The sequence below is a fragment of the Odocoileus virginianus genome, chromosome 15 (genome assembly GCF_023699985.2).
Source record: "Odocoileus virginianus isolate 20LAN1187 ecotype Illinois chromosome 15, Ovbor_1.2, whole genome shotgun sequence".
NCBI classification, from domain to species: Eukaryota; Metazoa; Chordata; class Mammalia; order Artiodactyla; family Cervidae; genus Odocoileus; species Odocoileus virginianus.
The window spans coordinates 9441959-9465592 of NC_069688.1; the positions used below are offsets into that span (position 1 = coordinate 9441959).

Consider the following 23634-nt stretch of genomic DNA (forward strand, 5'->3'; position numbering starts at 1 on the left):
GTACAATGTCATGAACTTCTGTCCATAGTTCATCAGGCACTCTATTAGATCTAGTCCCTTAAATCTATTTCTCACTTCCACTGTATAATCATCAGGGATTTGATTTAGGTCATACATGAATGGTCAAGTGGTTTTCTCCACTTTCTTCAATTTAAGTCTGAATTTGGCAATAAGGAGTTCATGATCTGAGCCACAGTCAACTCCCAGTCTTGTTTTTGCTTACTGTATAGAGCTTTTCCATCTTTGGCTGCAAAGAATATAATCAATCTGATTTCGGTATTGACCATCTGGTGATGTCCATGTGTAGAGTCTTCCCTTGTGTTGTTGTAAGATGGTGTTTGCTATCACCAGTGCATTCTCTTGGCAGAACTGTGTCAGCCTTTGCCCTGCTTCATTCTGTACTCCAAGGCCAAATTTGCCTGTTACACCAGGTGTTTCTTGACTTCCTACTTTTGCATTCCAGTGCCCTATAATGAAAAGGACATCTTTTTTGGGTGTTAGTTCTAAAAGGTCTTGTAGGTCTTCATAAAACCATTCAACTTCAACTTCTTCAGCGTTACTGGTCAGGAAACCTGATGCAAAGAGCTGACTTATTTGAAAAGACCCTGATGTTGGGAAAGATTGAGGGTGGTGGGGAGACAGGGGTGACAGATGATGGGATGGCTGGATGGCATCACCAACTCAATGGACATGAGTTTGGGTAGACTCCGGAAATTGGTGATGGACAGGGAGGCCTGGCGTGCTGTGGTTCATGGGGTTGTGAAGAGTTGAACACGACTGAGTGACTGAACTGAACAGAAAAAAATATGATGTAAGTTAACTCTAATTCAATCAAAATATTATAAAACAAAACAGTAAGTCACTGAGGTCAGATTTTCTGTTTCTTGCAAATGTATGTATATAGGTACTATATTCGAGGCACTGAGCATGTGACAGCCTTCATCAATCAGAACTTAAGTGTCTACCTCAGCTACCCAGAACTACCTAATCTGGGATCTCACCATCCCTTGGGGAGCCTATATCTTGTGTCTAATCAAAGTGGAGGAAGAAGACTCAGTCATTTGTGGCCAACGTAGGGATACTCCGATAGGTAATACTTACTTCAGAGCCACCCACCCCCCATCCCCAGGTTGATGGAGGGTTTGTTGGGCTAGCATTGCGTTAATGACCTTGAAAGCCAGTAGCAAGGAAAAAGACTTCTAGTGGGTATAATTTTGGGAATTGCATCTGGTTATCATTGGTGTAAAAAGATAATTGGCCAAGGGAGGGAGTGAGGGTGATATAGGGGTAGTGGAACTAAGAGATACAAACTATTATGTATAAAATAAGCTATAAGAATATATTGTACAACACAGTGAACATAGTCAAATCTTAAAATAACTGTAAATGGAGTATAACCTTTAAAATTTGTGAATCACAAATATTGTACACCTGAAGGTATATTGTATATCAACTATACTTCAACAAAAAACTCACCATGATAAAGAGATAAAGGGTAAACAAAGGAGGAACAATAGATGAATGTGAGAAAGAATGAAGTAGAAGAAAAATGAGGCAAGACAGAGATAGAGTGGGGTTGAGAGAGAGAGGAGTAAAAGAGAAAATACTTCTCTGTAAAAGTACTTCTTTATTATGTAAAAAAAGAAATCACACATTTTGAGGCACCAATGAAAGATGAAGAAAATATTGGCAGCACATATTAAAAGGTTTCAAAATCCATCGAGTTCCAACACATAAAAAAGGAAATATAGATTGGGGTGACCTTTTTATTTCTTTACGTATTATTTTTGACTGTGCTGGGCCTTTGGTCCAGCACATGGCCTCTGCATTGCTGTGCATGGACTTCCTCTACTTGTGATTTACTGGCTTCTCACTGCGGTGGCTTCTTCTGTTCTGGCTCTTGGGCTCTAGACTGCGGGCTCATAAGTTGTGGTGCATGGGCTTAGTTGCCCCATGACATGTGTGATCTTAGTTCCCGAACCAAGGATCAAACCCATGTGCCCTGCATTGCAGAGCAGATTCTTAACCACTAGACCATCAAGGCAGTCCCTGACCTTTTTATTTCTTATGCAATTAGTGGGTAAGCTGTTTAACAATTTTAAAAAAGGTATCAAGGAGACAGTACTCTGGATGTGCTGTTCATGAAGGCAGAATTGCCCATGGATGGGTCAGGTTTGGACCTTTGGATACCCTATCTTTCCCTGTCTTTCCTGCAAGAAGCATTTCCAATCCTAGTGAGTAACTGATATCATCAGATACTGACTATTAGTCCATATTCTATTTTACTGATGAAATATAGAGAATATAGTTATAACAAGGACTGAGGAGTTCCTGTTTGTCATCGCGTTTTTCCCCAGTGGGGAAGTTCCCAAGGTAGCTGAAGTCAGTGTCAGTAGCTTTTTGAACAAAGGCAGTTAGACCCACAGCATCTTTTAAAAGGTGTTTTTGGAACCTGTAGAGAAAAGTTCAAAGAGCCCAGGTTTGAGGGCATAGAAAGATCAGGATCTGATTCTCAGTTATAACAGTAATTAGAACAGTTTTCTCATTCTCTCTGGACCTCAGTGTTTTATTTCATTTCAAAGAGGTAATGATTTTAAAGGATTGATGTGGAGGATTAAGTGGGAATTCCTGGCAGTGCAAATGCAGGAGCTCCCATCACCAGGATATCAAAAACCTGAGGTTGGCTGTTGCTTCTTCCTTGTAGTATGCTATTGACCTTGACCCAGTTTCCATCTCCATGCAAACAACATGGACCTATTAACACATATCTTCCCTCAGAATGTCCAGCTATAATTCAGCATGAACTAGCAACTTTTATGGTTCACATTTGAGATCTGAAGATGCACACAGTTACTCTGGTTGAATTTGGGTGCTTTCCAGGTTTCCCAAGGACCACATGTACAATGCAAAGGTACACATGTCTCAGGAAGGATTACTCTGGAAAGTGCTATTTATTACTCCTGGACTGTTGTTTAGTCTCTTCCAGGAGCCTTTTCTCATTTTATTCCAATTTTTATTTATTTGAGAAATTCTTTTAGAAATCTGTGATGTTCCAAGCACTGTGTAAAGGATTGGGATACATGTGTTAATAATATCTGGTTCTAGAGATGAAGTGCAAGGAATACAGACATTTCATTAAAACTGTGATCAGTGTTAGAATTATATCTAACATATGTCACTCTCTGAATCACAGTATCTCCTTGAGATAGTGTTAGGGGAAATTTCCTACTTGTATGTTTTTAAGAAGAAACTTCTACTCTCAGGAGAGAAGTGAATTAGGACAGGAATATTTTGAGCCACTGTCCTGACAAAGCAAGTCCCAGATCTGGGTGTGAAGTTTGTGCACAGGTTCAGCTTTCTTTTCTTCCTCCTTGTTGGAGCGGGCCTACAATTGTCCAGTTTCTACAGGGAGTAAAGTTTAATACAATGGAGACAGTGGTGGTAGGAGGAATGGTTGCAAGACTTATTCTGACAAAGGGTTAAAGCCTGTCCTGGGAGTCACCTTCTATGGTGATAAAAGTTTGTTTTGTGTTCATTCTTCCCATCCTTCTGTTGATTATTTTTGTCTGCAGTTAACATGTACATTGCTTTCTATGTGTTAGGTTGTTTGTTTTTCATGTTACTCAAATATCCTACATTCTTGCTGATTTTTGTATCTGCCTGTTTGATTAGAACTTGAGTAAGAAATGCATGAATATCTGCCAAACGACTGTGGCTTTGTTTGTCTTTTTAGTTCTATTAGTACTTGATTTATGTATTTTAAAACAATGTAATTAGATAGACGTAAACTTAGAACTGGGACATTTTCACATAGGTTGATCCTTTTGTAATAAAAAAAAAAACCCACACCTTTGAATCTGTAGAGATGTTTCTTGCTTTAAAATAACTGCCAAATATTAGTATAAGAAAATGTATTAATATTTGCATTGTGTAAATATTTCCAGTGTTTTACTTTCAAGTATTCTATATCCTTGTGTTTAAGATATGTCTTTTTTAATAAATATATAGTCAATTTATTTTTAATTTGTGCTACTAATCTTTGTTATTTTAATTGAAATATTTAATTCACTTACTTTTAAAGTAACTAGTAGTCTATTTTTATTTCTATGTACAATTTCTTCATTTCTATCAACTTCACTTGGGGTAATTTTTTTATTATTTTTCTTTTATTAGTTTATTACTTATATGTTCTTTCACTATGTTTTCTGTCATTGTCCTAGAGAATTCAGCTCCATTTACCATGTCCCACATTATTGAGCATTATTGTTATATATTTTAATTATAAATATATTCTCTCTGTGTTTTATATTCTATAAGCTTTATCTTTATTTATATACTCAGTGTTCATTTAGATTTCCCCACCTATTGCTTCTCATTCCTTCCAGTTTCCCCAAGCCCCTATCATTTTCTTCTGCCTGAAGTTCTCCTTTTATTCTTTCCTTGAGTGTAGAATTGAACATGGAAAATACTTTCATATTTTCTCTGTTAAAATGTCTTTTAACTTTTATTTTTCAAGGATATTTTCACCAAGTATAGAAGTCTAGGGTAGTCATTATTTTATTCAATATCTTGAATATGTCATTTCAGTTTTTTTCCGGTTCCCATCTTTTCTCTTATATAGTCAGCTGTCACTGTTGCTAGTGTTGATACTCATTTGAAATATCTACCTGCCTATCTGTGTATCTGTCCCTTTCCCACTGAACTTGAGCTGAAGGAAAAACACATGCCTCTCCACCCTAGGGAGGTGGTGAAGAGATGGCTCAGCACTCTTCTGACTGTGCAGTCAAGCTCTCATCCTGCCATTTCCACTTCAGCCATTTCGTATTTTCAAGTGAGACCTCCCACATTCTTTATTTGATCTCCTCTGACATTATCTAGATTTACAATATGCCAAGAAAGGAAATTTTTCAGAAACTAATAATTATTATTACAGTACAACTTATGGGTTTAGACTTACTTAGTAATTGATATTTAATTTTCTATAGTTTTCCCTTTTCTCCCCAAATATTGTGTGATGAACATTTAATACATTTGCAACAGAATTTTTAGTTTTTTTTTTTTAAAGTGACATTAAAATCATTACCTTGAAATGTACCCCCGAAACCTGTGAAATGGTTCAGTGCCTAAATTGTAACTGAATACCAAAATTATTTTGTCTTAATAACAAATCAGTCTTCTTCCTCATCATTTCTTAGTTTTCCTAAGTGTCTCTTAATTAAATTTATGATTTCCTATGTATTTAAATAAAATCTGAAGTCTTTTAAGGATCCACTGAATTAATCACAAAATGTACCACTTTGGGCATCTTTCAGATATGCAGAACTTGTTTATTTCATGTGATGTCACTGACTAATGTCCATCTGCTTTTGCCTTTTTTCTCCTCCTTCAGATGGATGGAGCACCGCGGAAATTTGCTGAAGGCTGCTAGCCAGGAGACTCAAGAAGGAATTGTTAAAAAGGAGAACTATCCAAACATTGTCCTCTCCCTTTGGAGCCTAAACAGGAAAGAAAACTCTTAGGTAAATAATAATCAGTGTTCTGGGTGCTCAAACACCCTAAGAAGGGTATTGTCTGAACTGGGAGAACTGTGGCTTTGGCTACGCATTCAGTGAACCAAGGTCTATGATGTTCAAGTTCAGAGAAATGGATTTCTGCCACTGCAGACTCATTAGAGCTGATGCTATCACAGAGCTAAAAGGAAAACCTTATGTTCACCTCAGGGCTGCCAACTGTCCAGCCGCCATCTGCATCAGCAGTGGCAAGAGCACTCTGAATTTGGGCTAGAGAAAGCGTCGCAAGAGCCAGGCTCGTCAATGAGCCCAATCATGATAATGCTAATAATAGCAAACCTTTATTGAGCCCTTTGCTGTGAGCCAGCACTGCTGAGAGCAGTCTGTGTGCATCACCCCGTTTAATCCTCACTACTCCCGTCATAAAGCTGGAGCTGTTACGAAGACTGTTTTGCACGTAAGAAATGAGGCTCAGACGTGTTACGTAATTTGTCTGTGATCACTCAGCTGGAGAGGAGTAGAGTGGGTTTGCACTCAGGTCTTGCTGCTGCCCAGAACCCCACCGCTTGGTTGTTCTACCTTTGAAGTCCAGTCTCGCAGCAGGGCACTCTGCTCCTCCAGGATGTGGCCAGGAGCAGCCTGCCCACCACCCACTCCCACCTGATCACCTAAAGCCTCTGTTCTCTGGCCCTACCAGGTCAGACTCCACTCCCTGTCCACATCTTGCTCTTCCAAGATTCTTTGCTTTTTCTCATTGTGCGTAGTTGCTCAGTCATGTCAGATTCTTTGCAACCTCATGGACTATAGTCCCCCCAGGCTCCTCTGTCCATGGGATTCTCCAGGCAAGAATACTGGAGTGGGTTGCCATTCCCTTCTCCAGGAGATTTTCTTCATCTAGGGGTCAGACTCGTGTCTCGGGTCTCTTGAATTGCAGGTGATTCTCTACTGTCTGAGCTACCAGGGAAGCCCACTTTTGCTCATTACTTGTCTCATAAAAGTATTTTCCCTTTTCCCTGCCAAACCAACTCAATTATCCATTAATCCTCTGTGCAGATGTCACTTCCTTTGTGAATCCTTTCTCAGCTTCCTCTTCCTAGCTCTTGGCGTCCTTGACTGTTCTTTTAGCACCGAGTTCACGTGTCAGCACAGAGGTTAGCAAACTATGGCCTGAAAGTCAAATTCAGGCCTGCTTCCTGTATGACCCACAAGCTAAAAATAATTTTTAAATATCTGGAGGAAAAAAGTCAAAGGGAGAATGTTTTGTCGCACGTGAAAACTATATGGAATACACACTTCAGTGGACATGAAGGGAGTTTTATTGGTTACATGGCCACACTCACTGATGGACATACTGTCAGTGACTGCTAGTGTCCCACAGTGGAAGAGGTGAATAGTTGAAACAAAGACATAGGGTTCAATGTCTAAAATATTTGCTGTTTGGCTCTTTATACAGAAACAGTTTGCTAACTCGTGCATTGAAGCACTAGCAGGTAGTGTTTTGGAAGAATGAATAGCCATGTGTTGCTGATTATTATACTGTCTGTCCCCAGCACAGGGCTCTTCTCTTAGTGGCTAATAATTTAATGAACATATTCATGAAAGTTAAGTGAGTGTGTAGGATAGATTCTCTACCAAGAACCAGGAGTCTTGCATTCCAGTATCATTTCTGTCACTTATTTTTATCTGGCAGAAAACTCAAAGTAGGATAATTTGATAAACATTTTTCACCAAGGGACAGTGCAGTGATTCAGAGACAGTAGCAGCGAACATGTCACCATCTGTCACCTGGAAGGGTACAGAGATGGGGGTGGGTTCAGAATTCAATAAAGTCACTTTGAGTTAGCCCCTTTGGGTCACTAGTAGCTTCTGTAGAGTCAGCAGCTGATAGGATCCCCTCAGGGAAGAAGCTAAGAAAAGAAATGTCCTGATCTCTTTCTCCTCCCTCTTCCTGCCTTTTGCTAGGTCTCCCTGTTGGTGGAACCCATCCGAGCACTGGAGCCTTGTCAATATCGTGGCTGGAAGTTGGTTCCTGGAAGACAGAGAAGGATGGAGAAGATGGCAATCTGGAAGGGCAAGGTAGAACGACCTACACACAAACTTAGTGACAAATCACAGCTACTCCCGAGGCTTTTAGTTCTTCACTTACACAATTGGCAAGTTGGATTATAAAATGCTTATAATAAATAACTAAAATAGCAACACAGATAGAAATTATTTGTTGTGGCTTTATTCTGAACCATACATTCATTTTGTCAAACAGTCTTCAGAGTAAATATTGGGTTAGCCAAAAAATTTGCTTGCATTTTTCCATAATATCTTTTTTTTTTTTTTTGATAACACAAATACAAATTTATTGTCTCACAGTCTTGGAGGTCAGAAAGCCAAAATGGTCTCACTGGGCTAAAACTAAGATGTTGGTAGGGCCGGGCCGTGTTCTTTAGGTTCTAGGGAAGAACTCATTTCCTTGCTCTTTCCAGCTTCTAGAGGCCACTAACATTCTTTGACCTGTGTAAATCCATGGCTAATTCAATGTATGACAAAAACCACTGCAATGCTGTAAAGTAATTAGCCTCCATAATATCTTATGGACGAACCAGAACAAACATTTTGGCCAACCTTATGTTATCTCCATCATACAAATGAGAAAACTGAGCCTCAGAGAGAGATTAAAGGATACTCATTCACACAGTGGCTAAATTGTGCCACCAACCCCCTCCCCCCAAATATACTTTGCTGAAGTATCTCCCTCATTTTTACTTATCAAAACAGTGGTTGTATTCTTTGGGATAACAGCTGTTTGGGGTTTCTGCTGTATTTAAAATTAAGCTCAGCCCTAACTCATCAGATTTAGGCTACTTGATTAACTCTTATGGATTCACTGAATCCACAGAGCTCTCCCTGATCTCATTCCTAGATTCCCGTGGACACCAATTTCAGCCAGAGTCCTCCCAGAAAGATCTCAACTTCCAAGGAAACATGCCCTTCCTCCCACTCCATCCCATAACCTCTTTCTTGTTACTGTCATAACATAAAACTTGGGCAGGAGTCCTGGTAACAGAAATCTCATAAATAGAATTAGTCTAATGACAGATGTACTGAGTTCTTCCAAGAAACATGTCGAAGGCTGAGTGTTATAGGTCTGAACCCTGGTAGGTTTATTTATCCTGGGCAATTTGCTCAACGCTGGAACCCTTGTACATCATAGCATGGATGTGATCTCTTAATTATTCATGCCATTAATAATTGACACCATTAATAACACTGTAATACCATTAATAATTGAGTACCTAAAATGGAATTCTCTGGAATTAATTTGTTATTATTAATTTTCTGTGCCAGCTAGCAGGGCTCATTAGAATGGTGGTCAGGGTCTGTACACCAGATTATTTTAACTAGTCATCTTCAGGTTTAAAAGGCCATGAAGTGCAGAATTCACTTCAACCACTTCCTTTCCTTGCCATTAACAGACCTAACATTCATCTTTTCTCCCTCTAGGAAAGGGGGAAAGCTTCTGTGAACACCTCTATAGAATTCAGTGCATCTCACTGCTGGCTTATAAAGTGGGGCCTAATAAGAGGGGGAGGAAAACTGCCTTTCGGAGTACAAATTCTTGCATCAAACCTGTCCCTAGGCTACCAGTCCTTCCAGGCAGGGTCCAGGGCTCAGTCTCTTTCCCACTGTAAAACTGAGAACTGTTGCTGCTCCTCTTTCCAAAGTTTTGGCCACTGGTCTCTTCTCCAGGATGCCCCCTTTCTTAAACTGGCCAGAGAAAAATATTCCTATACACCCCCAACCTCTCCTGGATGCTATCCCTTGAGACAAACCCCTTGCCTCTTTTCAGTGACAGAGCCCATTTTAATAGAGAACTGGAAGGAGAATTATCTACATGGGTCAGGTTCACAGGCTCAATTCTTTTGATTTTACAGAGCTCCGATTCTCTTGCAAGGTACTGAAATTCATCCGGCCGAACTTCCTTGTCTACAAGACAGTGGACTAACTACCGCAAAGCAAAGAGTGGTACCCATGGAGAGGCACTGTCCAGGTGCCCATTCTAGGAAGGACCTGATACCCAGAGGAGGTTCAGCAGACAGATGCCAGCTCTCAGCACCTTCAGGGTCTGCTCAAGTGTGGAGAACTGCCTTCTCAGGTAGGATGACCAGCTCATTTGGTTTCTTGGTACTAAATGTCTGGCATCACAGGGTGGGTCTCTGGGTTAGCGTTTGACCCCATGGGCATATCCTTACCAGGACAGATGTTTGTGCTCAGGGTCTGACAAGGACGAAGTTTTGGGTATATTGGAACAATGGAACCATAGTGATTTCATTCTTCTGCACCTTCCTCTCCCCAGCTGAGCTGAGTACAGCTGGCCCTAAGCCCACTGGGATCCTCTGACAAGAAAATTAATATGGTATATTACTCCTGTGAACTCCCATAACACTCTATTACTTTCTAATGGTGTTCTCCACATCCCAGCTTTTATTATTGCTGGAACTTGTCTTCTCTTTCCTGGACTTGTAAGCCTCAGACCCCTTGCCAGTGACTAGCATGTTTGTGTGCGGGCAAAAAAAAAAAAAAAATGAGCCAATGGATGGTACGTTGCAACCTATGTGCCCTCTCTATATGCCTATTAAACTTTAAGAGGGCTTCCAACTGGGAGGGGTTAAACATATAAGAAGAACTGTGACATCAAGAATCTACGTTGTTCTCACACCTCCACCTGAAATCTGAAGGCTCATTTTGCTTAGCTCTTAGGTTTGTTTGTGCATGGATAAATATGTTAAATAATAGATGCAAGGTCATTTCAGGAATTATTTGTATGATAGGTTAAGCCTGGAAATATTGTGTCTTTGTTTAAACATAATCTAATCCAGTCTTGGATATAAATGTGTCAAAATTGCTATTCTAAATTGTAAATGTTTTGTGATAAATAACCTAATACTGTCTAGTAGCAGATACTTATTACTAATCTTCTCTGAGTGAGTTGAATGGTTCATTTAGCTTTTTAGGATCTTTGAAAGTCTTATCTGTGCGTATTGGAGTCTTTTTCTCTTGTGTCCCTGGAGGTAGGTATAAATAGATTCCATCATGTGCTCTCAAATGCAAATTGTGACTGTTTTTCCATCTCTTTGACCTTGTTTAACCCTCCTTCTGGATTTAGTCTTCCTGATTAACCAGAGGGGAAAAATTCATAGTATCACCTGGATGCTTTGATGAAGGATACCAAACCCCTGTGATAGAAATCATCTTCTCCCTGGTGAAACTTATCAACTATTAATTAGTTCACTCGGCTGACCCGGGATCCATCTGCATCAGATGATATTAAATGTTAGAGGAAAAGGAAACGTCTGGGACCCAGAGGCCCATGAATTTGAAACTCTTTGCCTTCCTGCTACTTAGGTTTGCATTCTAAATTAAGTTTAAAACTCAGCACTAACTGAAAAGACTAGGTCTTATATTAGCAGGTGCTGTCATCTGGCATAGTAAACGTTGATTCATTTATGTGTTTATTACCTATCTTCCTTCAGTATAAATAACTTCTGTATGGTTAGGGATTTTGGGGACCAGGACTTGGACAGCAATTTTTTTTTATTTGTTGAGTCAATAGATGATGAGTTTCTGAATGTTCAAACTCATACAGTCTGAAGTGGAAGGGATTCTCAAAGCCATCTAGCCTAACTTGCATTCTGTACCTGGCTTAATGGTTGCTATCTTAAATATATACCATTCCAGAAAGGGGGGCTCACCGTCTGCCAGACAGGCAACTCAGTTATTTTGGTTTGTGACACTGAATAAATTTACTCACGGGGAACTTTGTTTATGAAGTCACAGCTGTTTCTATACTTGTTACAATGGACTGAGCCTTTGGTTCAGTTCAGTCACTTGGTCATGTCCGACTCTTGGCAATCCCATAGACTACAGCATGCCAGGCTTCCTTGTCCATTACCAACTCCTGGAGCTTGCTGAAATTCATGCTCATCGAGTTGGTAATGCCATACAACCATCTCATCCTCTGTTGTCCCCTTATCCTCCTGCCTTCAATATTTCCCAGCATCAGGGTCTTTTCAATGAGTCAGTTCTTTGCATCAGGTGGCCAAAGTATTAGAGCTTCAGCATCAGTCCTTTCAATGAATATTCAGGACTGATTTCCTTTAGGATTGACTGGTTTGATCTCCTTGCAGTCCAAGGGGCTCTCAGGAGTCTTCTCCAACACCACAGTTCAAAAGCATCAATCCTTTGGCACTCAGCTTTCTTTATGGTCCAGCTCTCACATCCATACATGACTACTGGAAAAACCATAGCTGTGACTAGATAGACGGAATGAGCCTTACAACCCCTCTATAGATTTAGTACTTTTTGTAAAGTCAAATGCAATTTTTTATAAACATTTATTAAATCCCTTTTATATTCTAGGTGCTGTGTTTACAGTAGTTCACAGAATACTGTAGTGTATTATGTGTTATTACATTTGTTTGTGTACCAATCACCTGGATGAGCCAGATGAACTTCAGAGAGGGTCTTATGAAAGCCCTCAGCTAAAAAGCATCAGAGAATTCAGTTCTTATTAGTGTTCTTATGCCCATTGCTCAAATAATGAGTGATGCTTGCCGAACACTTACACAGCTCACCAAATGCTCTAGCATGTCTATCTTTCTCAAAATGTATTAACACTCATAAATAAGGAAGGCGTTATTCACTCTGAAATTGGAGCTTGAGAGGCAATAGTGGAATTGAGTTAAAACAAATCAACTAGAAACAGATTTCAGTTTTAATACTCACACTATACCATTACAAAAATTGTCTGATCCTCACACTCTTTCAAAAAATTAGCATTTCGGTCACTTGATAATCACCTTCTTATTGTATTCCTATCATAAGCCAAGGCTGGAACTGAAGGGGGAAAGATGAGCAAAGTGTAGACCTTTCCTGCTGTGGTGTCACAGTCTTGTTGGAGAAAGAGAGACATTCAAAGAAAGGTTTAGAAACATCATGGTAGAAGGTAACAGATGTCAGATTTGCTTTGGGAAACCAGGGTCAGGCAGATGGTTCATCCTGCTAGTCTTTGCAGCTAGTTGTGAACATACCTTTTTTCCCTGGAAGATGGTTAATACCTTGAAGAAAAGATATGGTGTCTGGGATGTTCTGACATCTTCTTAGCATATGCACGGGACTTTGCCCAAAGTTGGTGCCAGTGATAGTGGTTTTGGTGTATGATATATGCAGCTTTTAGACCATGGCATAGCCAATCAGATGTTCAAATGAATAAATAAGCCTACATATAACTCTACATGTAATAGATCTGGGCTGTTTTAAAAGTGGCTCCCCATGAAAGGACTGTTTGAGGTGTCTGAGTAATGCAGCAGAGACGTGGACTGCTGTATCAAGGGCTGGGACCTGGAGAGGAAAGGTGTAGTGAGAGGCAGGCCAGGTCACTGATGCTGCAGGTGGTGGATGCCCATGGAATTTCTGATGAATTTAGGGAAACTCTTCAAGGAGAAGTCATCCGTATGAGACTCTGCCACCCCAGAGGACACACAATGATCAGATGCTGTCCAAGCCTGTCTCAACTCTGGGGCAGCCTGAAGCAGCTTGTGAAGGAGAAAAAGGAAAAGAAGGAGGCTGACCGTGTACATATGCCTCACCAAGGGCTCCAAGGCATGAAGCAGGACCCCACATTGGCCTAGAAGGGAAATCTGAAATTGTATTAGTGGGTGGTGTTGTGTACTGAACTGGATAGTTTAATTATTGAAATGTGATAGTTTTCATACCTGAAGATGACTTGAGAGTATATATATATGTGTGTGTGTGTATGTGTGTATATGTATGCACACACATACATGTGTGTGTATGTATGAATTGGAGATGACCTGGAAAAGTTAAAGGCTTGTCTCTACAAGTCCAGTGTACAGATTTAAAGGGACAACCAAAACAAAGAAGAAAGCTACTTTCTGTTTTACACTGGAGTCCATCGTGATAATGCAAACTTGCTTCTGTTCAGAATGCCCACTGCCTCTATCAAAGCTTGTGGTCAAGCAAATGCCGAACACTGTTTTTGCTTTTTGCCTTTTTTTGTAAGAGTGGAACTCCTAATTTCTTGTGGTTAGTTCTTGTGGAAACAGTTATTGGAGTAGGTCTTCAGTAAAAGTGAAGCGGCGGAAAGCTGATTTTTGAAAAGCAGGGGATACCTGTAATACAGGTTACACAATTTTGAATCTTGTTTTGTTATTTAAGTTTATAACAAGAGCACTTCCTCATAGTCAAAAGAATCTACATAACTATTTCATGGCTGCACAACAATCCATTTGATGCATGTGCTTCCCCAATGATTTTGGGAATGTTTGGATGGTTCCAAGTAATTTACATTTTATACTCAGAATTACACATGTACAACCATATAAGGCATTTGGAACAAGTGAAGTTGAGTTTTAATTCTTTTTTCATAAAGCATTGAAAATTAAGTGAATATTACCACTCACCCAGGGGAATGGACCTGAAAATTAGATTTTCAAGAAATGTGGGCTTCTTGCACACAATGGGTTGATTGTCCCACTTGAATGAACTTCTTCAGGATGATGCTAGACGGGAAATAGGAGGAGGTTGTGTCCTGCTCAGAGCAGGGAGCACAATTAGCTCTACCACAGCTCCCATAGAAGATAGCAGGGATGCTGAGGATTTAAGAGTGAATACATCCTCTGAATTATTTTGATTCCAAGGTAGATAGTACAGGTGACCTAAGAAAACCCCTTTCTCCCAGAAGTCACTGGACATGTCCTGCTTCACTGAGCCCCAGGACCCTCATTGTTTCATTAGGGCGGTCAAAGAACCTTGACTTGTGAGCAAGAGCCTCATTAACCCGTTAAGCAGATGAAGAAACCGAGGCTCAGAACTTTTCCAAACTCAGTCTACTGTTGGGTAGCAGCACCTGAGGACCAGAACCTAGGCCTTCTCTCTCTTAGTTCTTTCTATATATTCATATATATAATTCATCTACTATAAATATAATTCATATTTATATGGGATATTATTTGCAACAATCTGATATTTATGTATACAGATAGAAACTCTAGACACTATTTGTGATAATCTGGGGTTGGAATTGTTTGCTTGGATAATGAAGGCCCTGGAATGCAATGTGGCCTGATGGCACTGGTGTGGTGAGTGTTTTACAATTCTTCAAATTCTTGAATTTCAAGCCAGGGCCATGCATTTAGCAGTCAGGAAAGCTCCGTGAAGCGTGGCCTCACAGAGCGAGAGAGCTTTATTCAACGTGCTTTTCAGAATATATAGCATTTCCTTCCCTTGATGAATACAGTGATCTTAGTGTTCCATTATTCAAACATGGGGCGAATAATAATAAAGCACTGGTTGAAACCATTAAGGAGGGGAAAATACTTGGAGGGATTTATAAGTCTTTGGATTTAAACTCATTCCACCTCTTCTCTTGGAGAAAACATTCCCAAGACTCAATCTGACTCCTTTGCGGCATGCTGTTTTATTTTCTGTTCAGGTCAGAGTTGCTAAGAAATGTTGGCTGTCTCCAGTGCAGGAGGCAATGAGTTACAGAATCAGAAGTAGTCGGGGAATAGCTGCAAAGCTATTGCCTTTGTCCTGTGGGGACAAATGCTGAATTCCACCCTATAATCCATTCCTGGTGTGGTGTAGCTGAGACTGATTTCAGTGGTGGGTATAACCAGAGGCCTTTGCCCCCAGATTCATTGCCAGCGGCTGTGGACAATAAAGGCCACCAGAGGACTGACAAGGGGTCCTCTTGGAATGAAAGTAATCTGAAACCCAACACAGAGTTTTATTAGAACCAGGGAAGGCAACAGAACCATTGGTTGTGACTCCAAATAAGCTAGAGAAAACCCACACCGTTCAGGAACTAATGGAAAGCTATTGCCAGAGCCAAAGGCTCATATCACAACTTTTTCCTCTTTGGCTGAGGGCAGAAGGAAGTACTAGTAGTGCTGAATTTGGACCACTTGTTTTTGGCTTTTTTTTTCTTTTTCAACTCTTCTGGAAACTGTAACCATAACCCTCTCTAAAGCCGAGAACATCTTCTGTTGGTTTAAATTGGACACATATCATGGGTATAACTCAAGGTGCTTATGAGTGCTCAGTAAAACTTAGCCTAACTTGTTAGTTTCTTGGCCATAGCCACCTATTATTTTTGTAAGGGAGAAGACATTCCTTTAAGATTTAATGGAGAGAGCTGTAGACTGAGAGTCAGGAGATGTAATAGGTACAATGCTACCTATTATCAGTTATTTGTTGCTCCAGGAAAAATTTTAAACTTCTCTGAGCCATAGAGATAGCTAAGGTTGTCATATGCAATCTGGTGACTTGGAGCCTATTGTTTCAAATTTATATGTGAGAAAAAAATGTTAGAGCAATTCCATACTTGCACCAAAAACAGAGTTAGTAGGTTCAGAGCTAGACTCTGAAACCTCATTGGTACAACTCAGTGACTATGTTGAGTCCACTCTATGGCATCTCCTTTCCTGGAATGCATTTTTCTCTGGATGGCACTGTTTATTGGGCATCCTTCTGTCGGCCCTTCTCCAACCAACCTTGTACTTCATCAAATTTTGGACCAACATAGACACAAATCTTTTCTTGATGGAAAACCAACCTGTTGAATTATGAACTCCAATTTGCTTGCAGCCTCCTCATCCTATTTCTTAATCTGGTCTGGTGTCACATATGCTCTGTGAACTGTGGATAGAGAGCTTGTTGGATGCTTAGAATATGAGAACACTCATAATACTGATTCCAGAAACATTCTACTTTTTGACCCATCCTAAATACCTGTGTCCCATACCCTAGAGGAGGTTTTAGAATCATTCTATCATGCATGCATGATACTATAACATACAGTTACTTTATATAATATGTTGGTGGTGGTTTAGTTGCTAAGTTGTGTCCAACTCTTGTGACCCTATGGACTGTAGGCCACCAGGCTCCTTTGTCCATAGGTTTTTCCAGGCAAGTATACTGGAGTGGATTGTCATTTCCTTCTCCAGGGGGTCTTCCTGGCCCAGGAATTGAACCCGGGTCTCCTGCACTGCAGGCAGTTTCTTTACCAACTGAGCTACCAGGGAAGCCCTGGTATAATCATATAAAAATATGATATAGTTTTTACTTTATAAAAATTGTTTTTACTTTTATAGTCGTCAACTAGATTTTCAACTCAAAGAGGTCAGATGCTGGGTTTTCTAAATTTGTTGACTGAATTTAATTTGTGTTGTTTGTAGGGCTTTTTTTCATGATCCAAGTAAATAAAAATTCACATGGGATACATAAACACAAAATCACCTAAACAGACTCAAACTTAGGCTTAAAAAGAATTCAGTGAACCTCTCTTGCATACAAGTCACACTATCCTAGACAGAGAACATGTACATGGTCCCTGCCCTCATGAAGCTTTCTGGCTAGCTGGGAAGACATGCTTGTACAAATTGGCAAGTGCACTGAGTTTAATGAAATGTGGTGTGTGCTATGTGGGCACGTCTTTCGTTGGTATGGGCAGAGATTGCTAAGAAGGCTTTCTAAGGACTGTAGCATTTGAGCTGAAATGTAAAGGATGATTGGAATGAATTAGGTAAGCTGGGGGTGGAGAGGAAGCTCAGTGTAAGTAGTAGTCGTCAACATGATGGGATAATCGGCAGCACCTTTATGAAGACCACAGAAGCCCAGCATGGCTAAAATCCAGAGAGTCACCTGGTGGGTTGGGATGAGAGGTTGAAGTGATGGGTCAAGAATTTGGACTTACCGAAGGTTAATGAAAGGTATTAATACACTTTAAATTTTGGAGTGACCATATCAGATTTGAGCTTAAAAAGAACACTAACAATTCCTTGTGGAGAATGTATATGAAGGGCAAAAGAATGGATTTGAATAGTAAACGTGCAATTATAATACAGCCACATGTACTGGGGGCCTTGACTAGGATGAGGAGGGAACAACAAAATAGGATAGAGAAGTGGATGGATTTGAAAAATATTTAGGGAGCTTGAATTATCAGTTATTGGTGGTTTGTTCCATGTGGAATGATGATGAAAATAAAATTCAGGATTAAATTGCAAGTTTCTGGTTTTAACAACTGTTGGGTGGTAGGGAAACTACCTATAGTCTGTATGGAAAACTAGGGTGGGATGGTCATAATAACTATACTATCCGGCATTTATTGAGCATTTACTATGGGCCAATGACTATTCTGAATGTTTTATATATAATACATTTATTTATTTATTTCAAAGCTCTGAAGCTTATGCAGTTTTGAAGCATTTGTATAATTCACTCATGGTCGTATAGCTTGGTATCTGGTAGGACTGGCTTTTCAACACAAATGGTCTGATCTTAGAAGCCTTGAATTTACTTATTACCCTATTTGAAAGTTCATGTATAAAGACTGAATAGAAGGCAAAATATAGAGTTCTGAAGCTCAGAAGCAAAAGCTGAACAAGATAAATTAGGGAGTCAATATAGTAGTCATGATGGGCTACCGAGTCTCAAAGGTTGTTAAACATTTATTTTCACTCATACAAAGCCCAGTGTGGATGCTCCAGTCTAGTGGTCTTCCTAGGCAGTTGCCCTCTTAAGTGCTGACTCAGGGACATAGACTTCTTCCAATGTGAGGCTCCACCACTGCCCACGACCTTCTTGGAGTACTTGGCAGCTTCCTGTGCCTTTAACTAGCTGATGGACTAAGAGGATGGAGGATTTCTCAGGATGATTTTAGGGGTCAGGTCTAGAAGTAGTGCTCATCACTTCTATCCAAATTATAGTGACTAGAACAATTCATGCATACACAAGTAGCCACTTACATTTAGCTATGTGCTCAGAAGGAGAATGAAGAGATATTTCACAAGTGTATCGATGGTGTTTGAACCCAAAGGAATGAATATGCTCACCTAATGCCTGACTATAGAATTAGAAAGATGGTCTATGTCAGGTATCTGACAAGCTCTCTATGATAATGATGATGATTAATAATAGCTAAAACTTTTAAAGCACTTTACTGTGTTCTGGGAACATTTACATATATTAACTCATGCACTCCTTATAAAAGTCTTTTTATATAATGCCATTTTATACACACACACACATGCACACATACATACACAAAGCTGCAGAGATAGTAAATAATTCTCTCAAGGTCACAGAGCTCATAAGTGACAGAACAAGAATTTAAATGCAGGCAGGCTGCTTCCAGAGACTGTGAGTTTAACCTATGTCATATGCTACATAATTACTATCTTCAGATACTTGAAAAATGTCACATTAATATGTAAGTATCTTTGCTATGGATTCCCAAGGGGTAGGACTATAACTAACAAATGGAATTTAAATGATGATGGATTTCGGCCCAGAAGAAGCTAGCTCCTTCTACCAGGGCTGTCTGAAAGGAGGGAAACTGCAGTCTGAGACAGTGAGACCAGGGGAGGTGCTCGAGCACAAGAAGAACAAATGCTTGGCCAGGAGGTATCACCAAGAGGCCTCAAGCATCAGGGGAGTGCTTGGGAGAGAGAGCATTTAGGTTCTCCTCCCACCAAAGAGAGTTATGAAAACTTGTAGGCATAGGTGTGCCCATTTCTCCTTGTGAATGTTAAACCCTTGCCCCACCTAAGTTCTGAATTAAATTTCTATTGGATTAAATATCTAAATTTCAATGCCCGGATCTTCTAAGTACTGGGTGATTTCTGAAAGTAGGAGCAGAAAGGAAAGAATTCATAAAAGGAAAATCAACTCATGCCCTTAAAGTTCTTATAGTTTACTTAGACAAAACAGACACCTGGGGCTCATTCTTGTGAATGAACCAGAGAGCAGTCTATTTAGAATCTAGCCTGGAAGGGACTGAGAAGTGACCCAAAGGTGGCTGAGGCTCTTGAAATTATCTGATTCACCCCAGGAGTTTGTCAAGCCAACCTGGGCTTTCTGATTCAGTGTGTTTGGGTGGTGGTGGTGTTCAGTCACTCAGTCGTGTCCAACTCTTTGTGACCCCAGGGACAGCAGCATGCCAGGCTTTCCTGTCCTTCACCATCTCCCAGAATTTTCTCAAACTCATGTCCATTGAGTCGGCGATGCCATCCAACCATCTCATCCTCTGTCACCCTCTTCTCCTCCTGTCTTCAATCTTTACAAGCATCAGGGTCTTTTCTAATGAATCAGCTTTTTGCATCAGGTGGCCAAAATATTGGAGCTTCAGTTTCAACATCAGTCCTTCCAATGAATATTCAGGGTTGACTTCCTTTAGGATTGAAAGGAAATAGAAAGGAAACATTTGGGTGGGGGCTCCACAAATTTGCATTTCTAACAACTTCCCAGGTGATGCTGATGCTGGTCAGGTGATCACACTTTGCGACTCACTGCTCTAGTATAAGATTTATTTCTCCAAACCATAATCCTCTATTTATGTGTCTAGTTTTCTTTGAGACTGTGAACTCTTGAACTAGGACTGTCTTGTTTGTCTTTGTGTTTCCAGGGTCTAGCCCACTGTTTGTCTCTCAATAAACTTGGGTTGAATAAACAATTGGAAAGAAATGTGTGGTTTTCTAGAAGTACAAAGAGGGAAAGAGACTATCTTTGGGAGTCACTTGGGGGAGGGATCCATTGGCTTCTCCTCCCAGAGATTTGAAAACATGATTCATACAACGAGGTGTCTGAACCGAAAAGCAACGTTATTCGTACACAAACCACTCCATTTCGCAATCCGCACATAGGACTCCAGTCCTCAAATGAGCATCTGAATCTTTTCTTGTCACCCCTCTTGCTCACCGTGTGTCTTCCTTTTCTCTCAAGCTACTTCATGGAAGGAAAGTATTCTTTCTTGTACTTTGAATGTAATTTTCTCCTCCTGTAAGTTCATTCCCTTTGGACTGACTTTGGCTGAACTTTGCAGTCTTCACTGAAGAGGGAACCCTTTCCCACTGTTCTCTGGGAGAGCAGCCCCTTTGAAGTCACAGCTGGCTTGACTAAACTCATTTCCTCCATCCACAATGTGCGTCTGATGCAATGCTGGCTGACGCTCCCTCTCGCCGGCTCCCGCTATTGAACCAGACCCAAGTGCAATGTTTAATGTGAGTGTTTGGCTTGGCTTAAATTTGGCCAAATCATCTGTACTTTGTTTCATTTGAAAGCCCTACTTCTCTCTCTCTCAATCTCTCTCCTTCGGCTAGTTCATTCCAGATGTTTCTGATTTGTCCTTTTGTGGTCTGCTCCACCCAGTTCCTAAATCAGTAAATCATTTTCATGCTTCTTCCAAAATCTAAGGAAAGAAAGTGCTCAATTAGAGAGAGAGAGAAACTGATTATAGGTTTCCTAGAGCTTGCATTTAGGGATGGCTGCTCTTCTAAGGAAATACCTTTGAAAGGTAGGAGAAAATGTTTCATGATGGGGAATACTTGAATCTTAACTTTGTATTATTTTGAATAAGAGTAGGTATAATGTTGGTGTGTTAGTATTATAAATACTTCAACACAGCCCCTGTTTTAAGGCCTGATATAATTGCTATTCTTATTTGAAGTCCTTCAGTTACTCCAATAAAATGGAGATACCCACTCTACAAACCTATATGTGTATGATAAAACTTACTAACCTGTAGTCTGCATGGCCTTCTCCCCTCTCCTGCCATCCCTTACACTTCTCAGCAAGTTGATTGTGGTGATGAGGGTCAGGTAGACAGGATACAGGATGGGAGAAATGTTTACTTTATTATTATTATGAAGAGTAAGGAACTTCTCCTTGCATGAAACCATTGATCTGGTAGGCTAGTAAGGGAATTTAGAGAGAAAAGTCAGTAAACTCCTTGAGTTTAGAAAGAGAGTTTTGAATGGTTTTGAGTAGAGATGAAAGATTGTGAGCAGCTGACTATATGAGAAATTAGAAGAAAATAAAGATTCTAAGAAATACTATGTGTTACGAATGCAATTTCTCTTTGGTGCTTTAAGCAATATTAGTCAGTACTTATAGTTCTTCCCAAGACTGTTTTTTGGAGGGGTATAGGTTTCCTTTTGGATCTGACACTAATCTGAGACCTGCCTTTCAGGTTATACCTATTAAAATTGTGCTACTTATTTTATTACTTCATCTTGCCATTTGCCTGTATAATCTGACACCATGATACAGCAGAAAGGGAATGGCCTTTGGAGACACAAAGATGCTTTTTTTTTTTTTTTTTTTTTGGTGGGGTGGGTGGGAGTGGAAGAATTTTTTTTATTCACTGAATACTGTATGTAATTAGGTTAGTGACTTGACTTCTGAGCCAGTTCTGAAAAGTGAGTGTATTAATATCCAACTTATGGGGCCATGATAAGAATTAAATGAGATCATTTAAACTATCTGTCACTTAGTAAAATTTGTAACTGGTATATTTAACAACCAGGACTCATGGAATGAAATCAAAACACAGCTTCCATGTCATACTCAACTCTAACTTTATTATATAATTGTTGGGGGCAACTACACAGGCAAGAAGTTGAATATTGTGACAGATTGCATCTTTTTTAGGTGCTCTTGGATAATAGAAAATCAATCATCTTGTAGATCAAGAACAGATGAGTCAGAAGTGTTCAATGAATAATGGACATGATGATCTACAAATTAATACTTAAGTCTTCATTCAAAACTGAGACCTCTCCCCTCAGTCCACTCACTAAGTTAGGGTAGCCCCAATGGGCCAGGCTGTGTGGAAAGAAGGGAAGCCCCCTTTGGTAAGATTTCTATTTAAATGGCTGATCTTTCCAATGAGATTCCATATCAGGAGATTGCAAGAAAATGGTTTTAATTAAGCTGAATTCTTCAGGTTTATCCTAATTAACATATATAGAGATAGGTGGTATGGTTGAGTGTTCTATAAATATTTTCTGATTTAAAGAAAATGAGTTACTATGAGCTCGGACTTTGCTACTAATTGGCTGTATTATCTCAGGTGAAGCATCACCTCAAAGGACAATTTCTTATTTATCAAAAGGAGATCTTGCTGATATCACCTCTAAGCCCTCTCAACTTTCAAAGCCCCACAATTTTGTCATTCTGCACAAGGATTTTTCTTATAATAGTTTCTCATGTGTACCTTCTCTGGTCAAGTAGATGGCAAGGGTCTGGACCATGTTATGTGTGTGCTTATAGGTGTTAGAGTTAATAAAATTGGTTTCCTTTCCAACTTCTATGAAAGAGGATACTATGGATCAAGGGCAATGCCAAGGATGTTACTATGGGGTAGTCTTTCTAGTTGTTGGTGTTTTGGGTGATTAGAAATTAATTAAAGCAGTGGTCCCCAACCTTCTTGTCACCAGGGACCAGTTTCGAGGAAGATAACTTTTCGGTGGACTTGGCAGTGGGTGTGGATGATTTCAGGATGACTCAAGCATATTACATTTATTGTGTATTTTATTTCTATTTTTATTACATCAGCTCCACCTCAGATCATCAGGCATTAAATCCTGGAGGTTGGGGACCCCTGAGTTAAAGGACATAATGTCCCTACAGTATGATGGTTTAGAGCCTGCTCTTCTAGAGATTACAGCTTTTGTGAAATCTGTGTAGCTACATAGAGGGTTTGGTAATGGGCCTGTCTCATGTGAAAGTGCCATCCACGAAAACTCAAATGAGGGACGAATCACTCTACCTGTGGGGTTCAGGGAAGCTTTCACAAAAGAGAGGGACTTAGCGGAGTCTTAGAAAATGATTAAGTATTTATGAGAAAGAGGAGAAAGAAAGATTACCTTAGGTGGAGGGAGGAGGAATCATTAATCATCTCCACTCTCCTATGGGATCGGCAGTAACTAAGAATCAGAGATCCAAATATCAGCTTTAGCAATATATAGTAACAGTAAAAATGCACTTACCTTAGGAGGCAATAATTCTCCTCTGAGATACATACCCTAGAGAAGTGCTCACATGTGTTTATAAGGAAACATATCACAGAATACTCATAGTAGTGTGTCTATAATAATGAAATATGGGAAACTACCTTCATATCCATCACCACATATATACAGTATCTTAATCCTTGGGAATACTATAATCAGTTAGGATGAATGCGCTAGCAATACATCTATCAACATGAGTTAAACCCTGACAACGTACTATTGAGTAAAATATTTTACTCAGGTTAAAAAATTAG

The 23634-nt window shown here is 39.9% G+C and overlaps 1 long non-coding RNA gene across 2 annotated transcripts in view; it reads left to right on the forward strand.

Moving 5' to 3' along the window:
- The window catches only part of LOC110125911 (uncharacterized), a 102423-nt gene extending 92771 nt beyond the window's left edge, over window positions 1–9652 (forward strand). Inside the window, exons 3-6 of one of the 2 annotated variants that reach the window (XR_011491346.1) lie at window positions 905–1090; window positions 5390–5519; window positions 7473–7586; window positions 9437–9652. This is a non-coding gene — a long non-coding RNA (uncharacterized lncRNA). The remainder of the gene's footprint in view (window positions 1–904; window positions 1091–5389; window positions 5520–7472; window positions 7587–9436) is intronic. The other variant, XR_002310227.2, reaches the window with a different exon arrangement.
- The last annotated feature ends 13982 nt before the right edge of the window (window positions 9653–23634 follow it).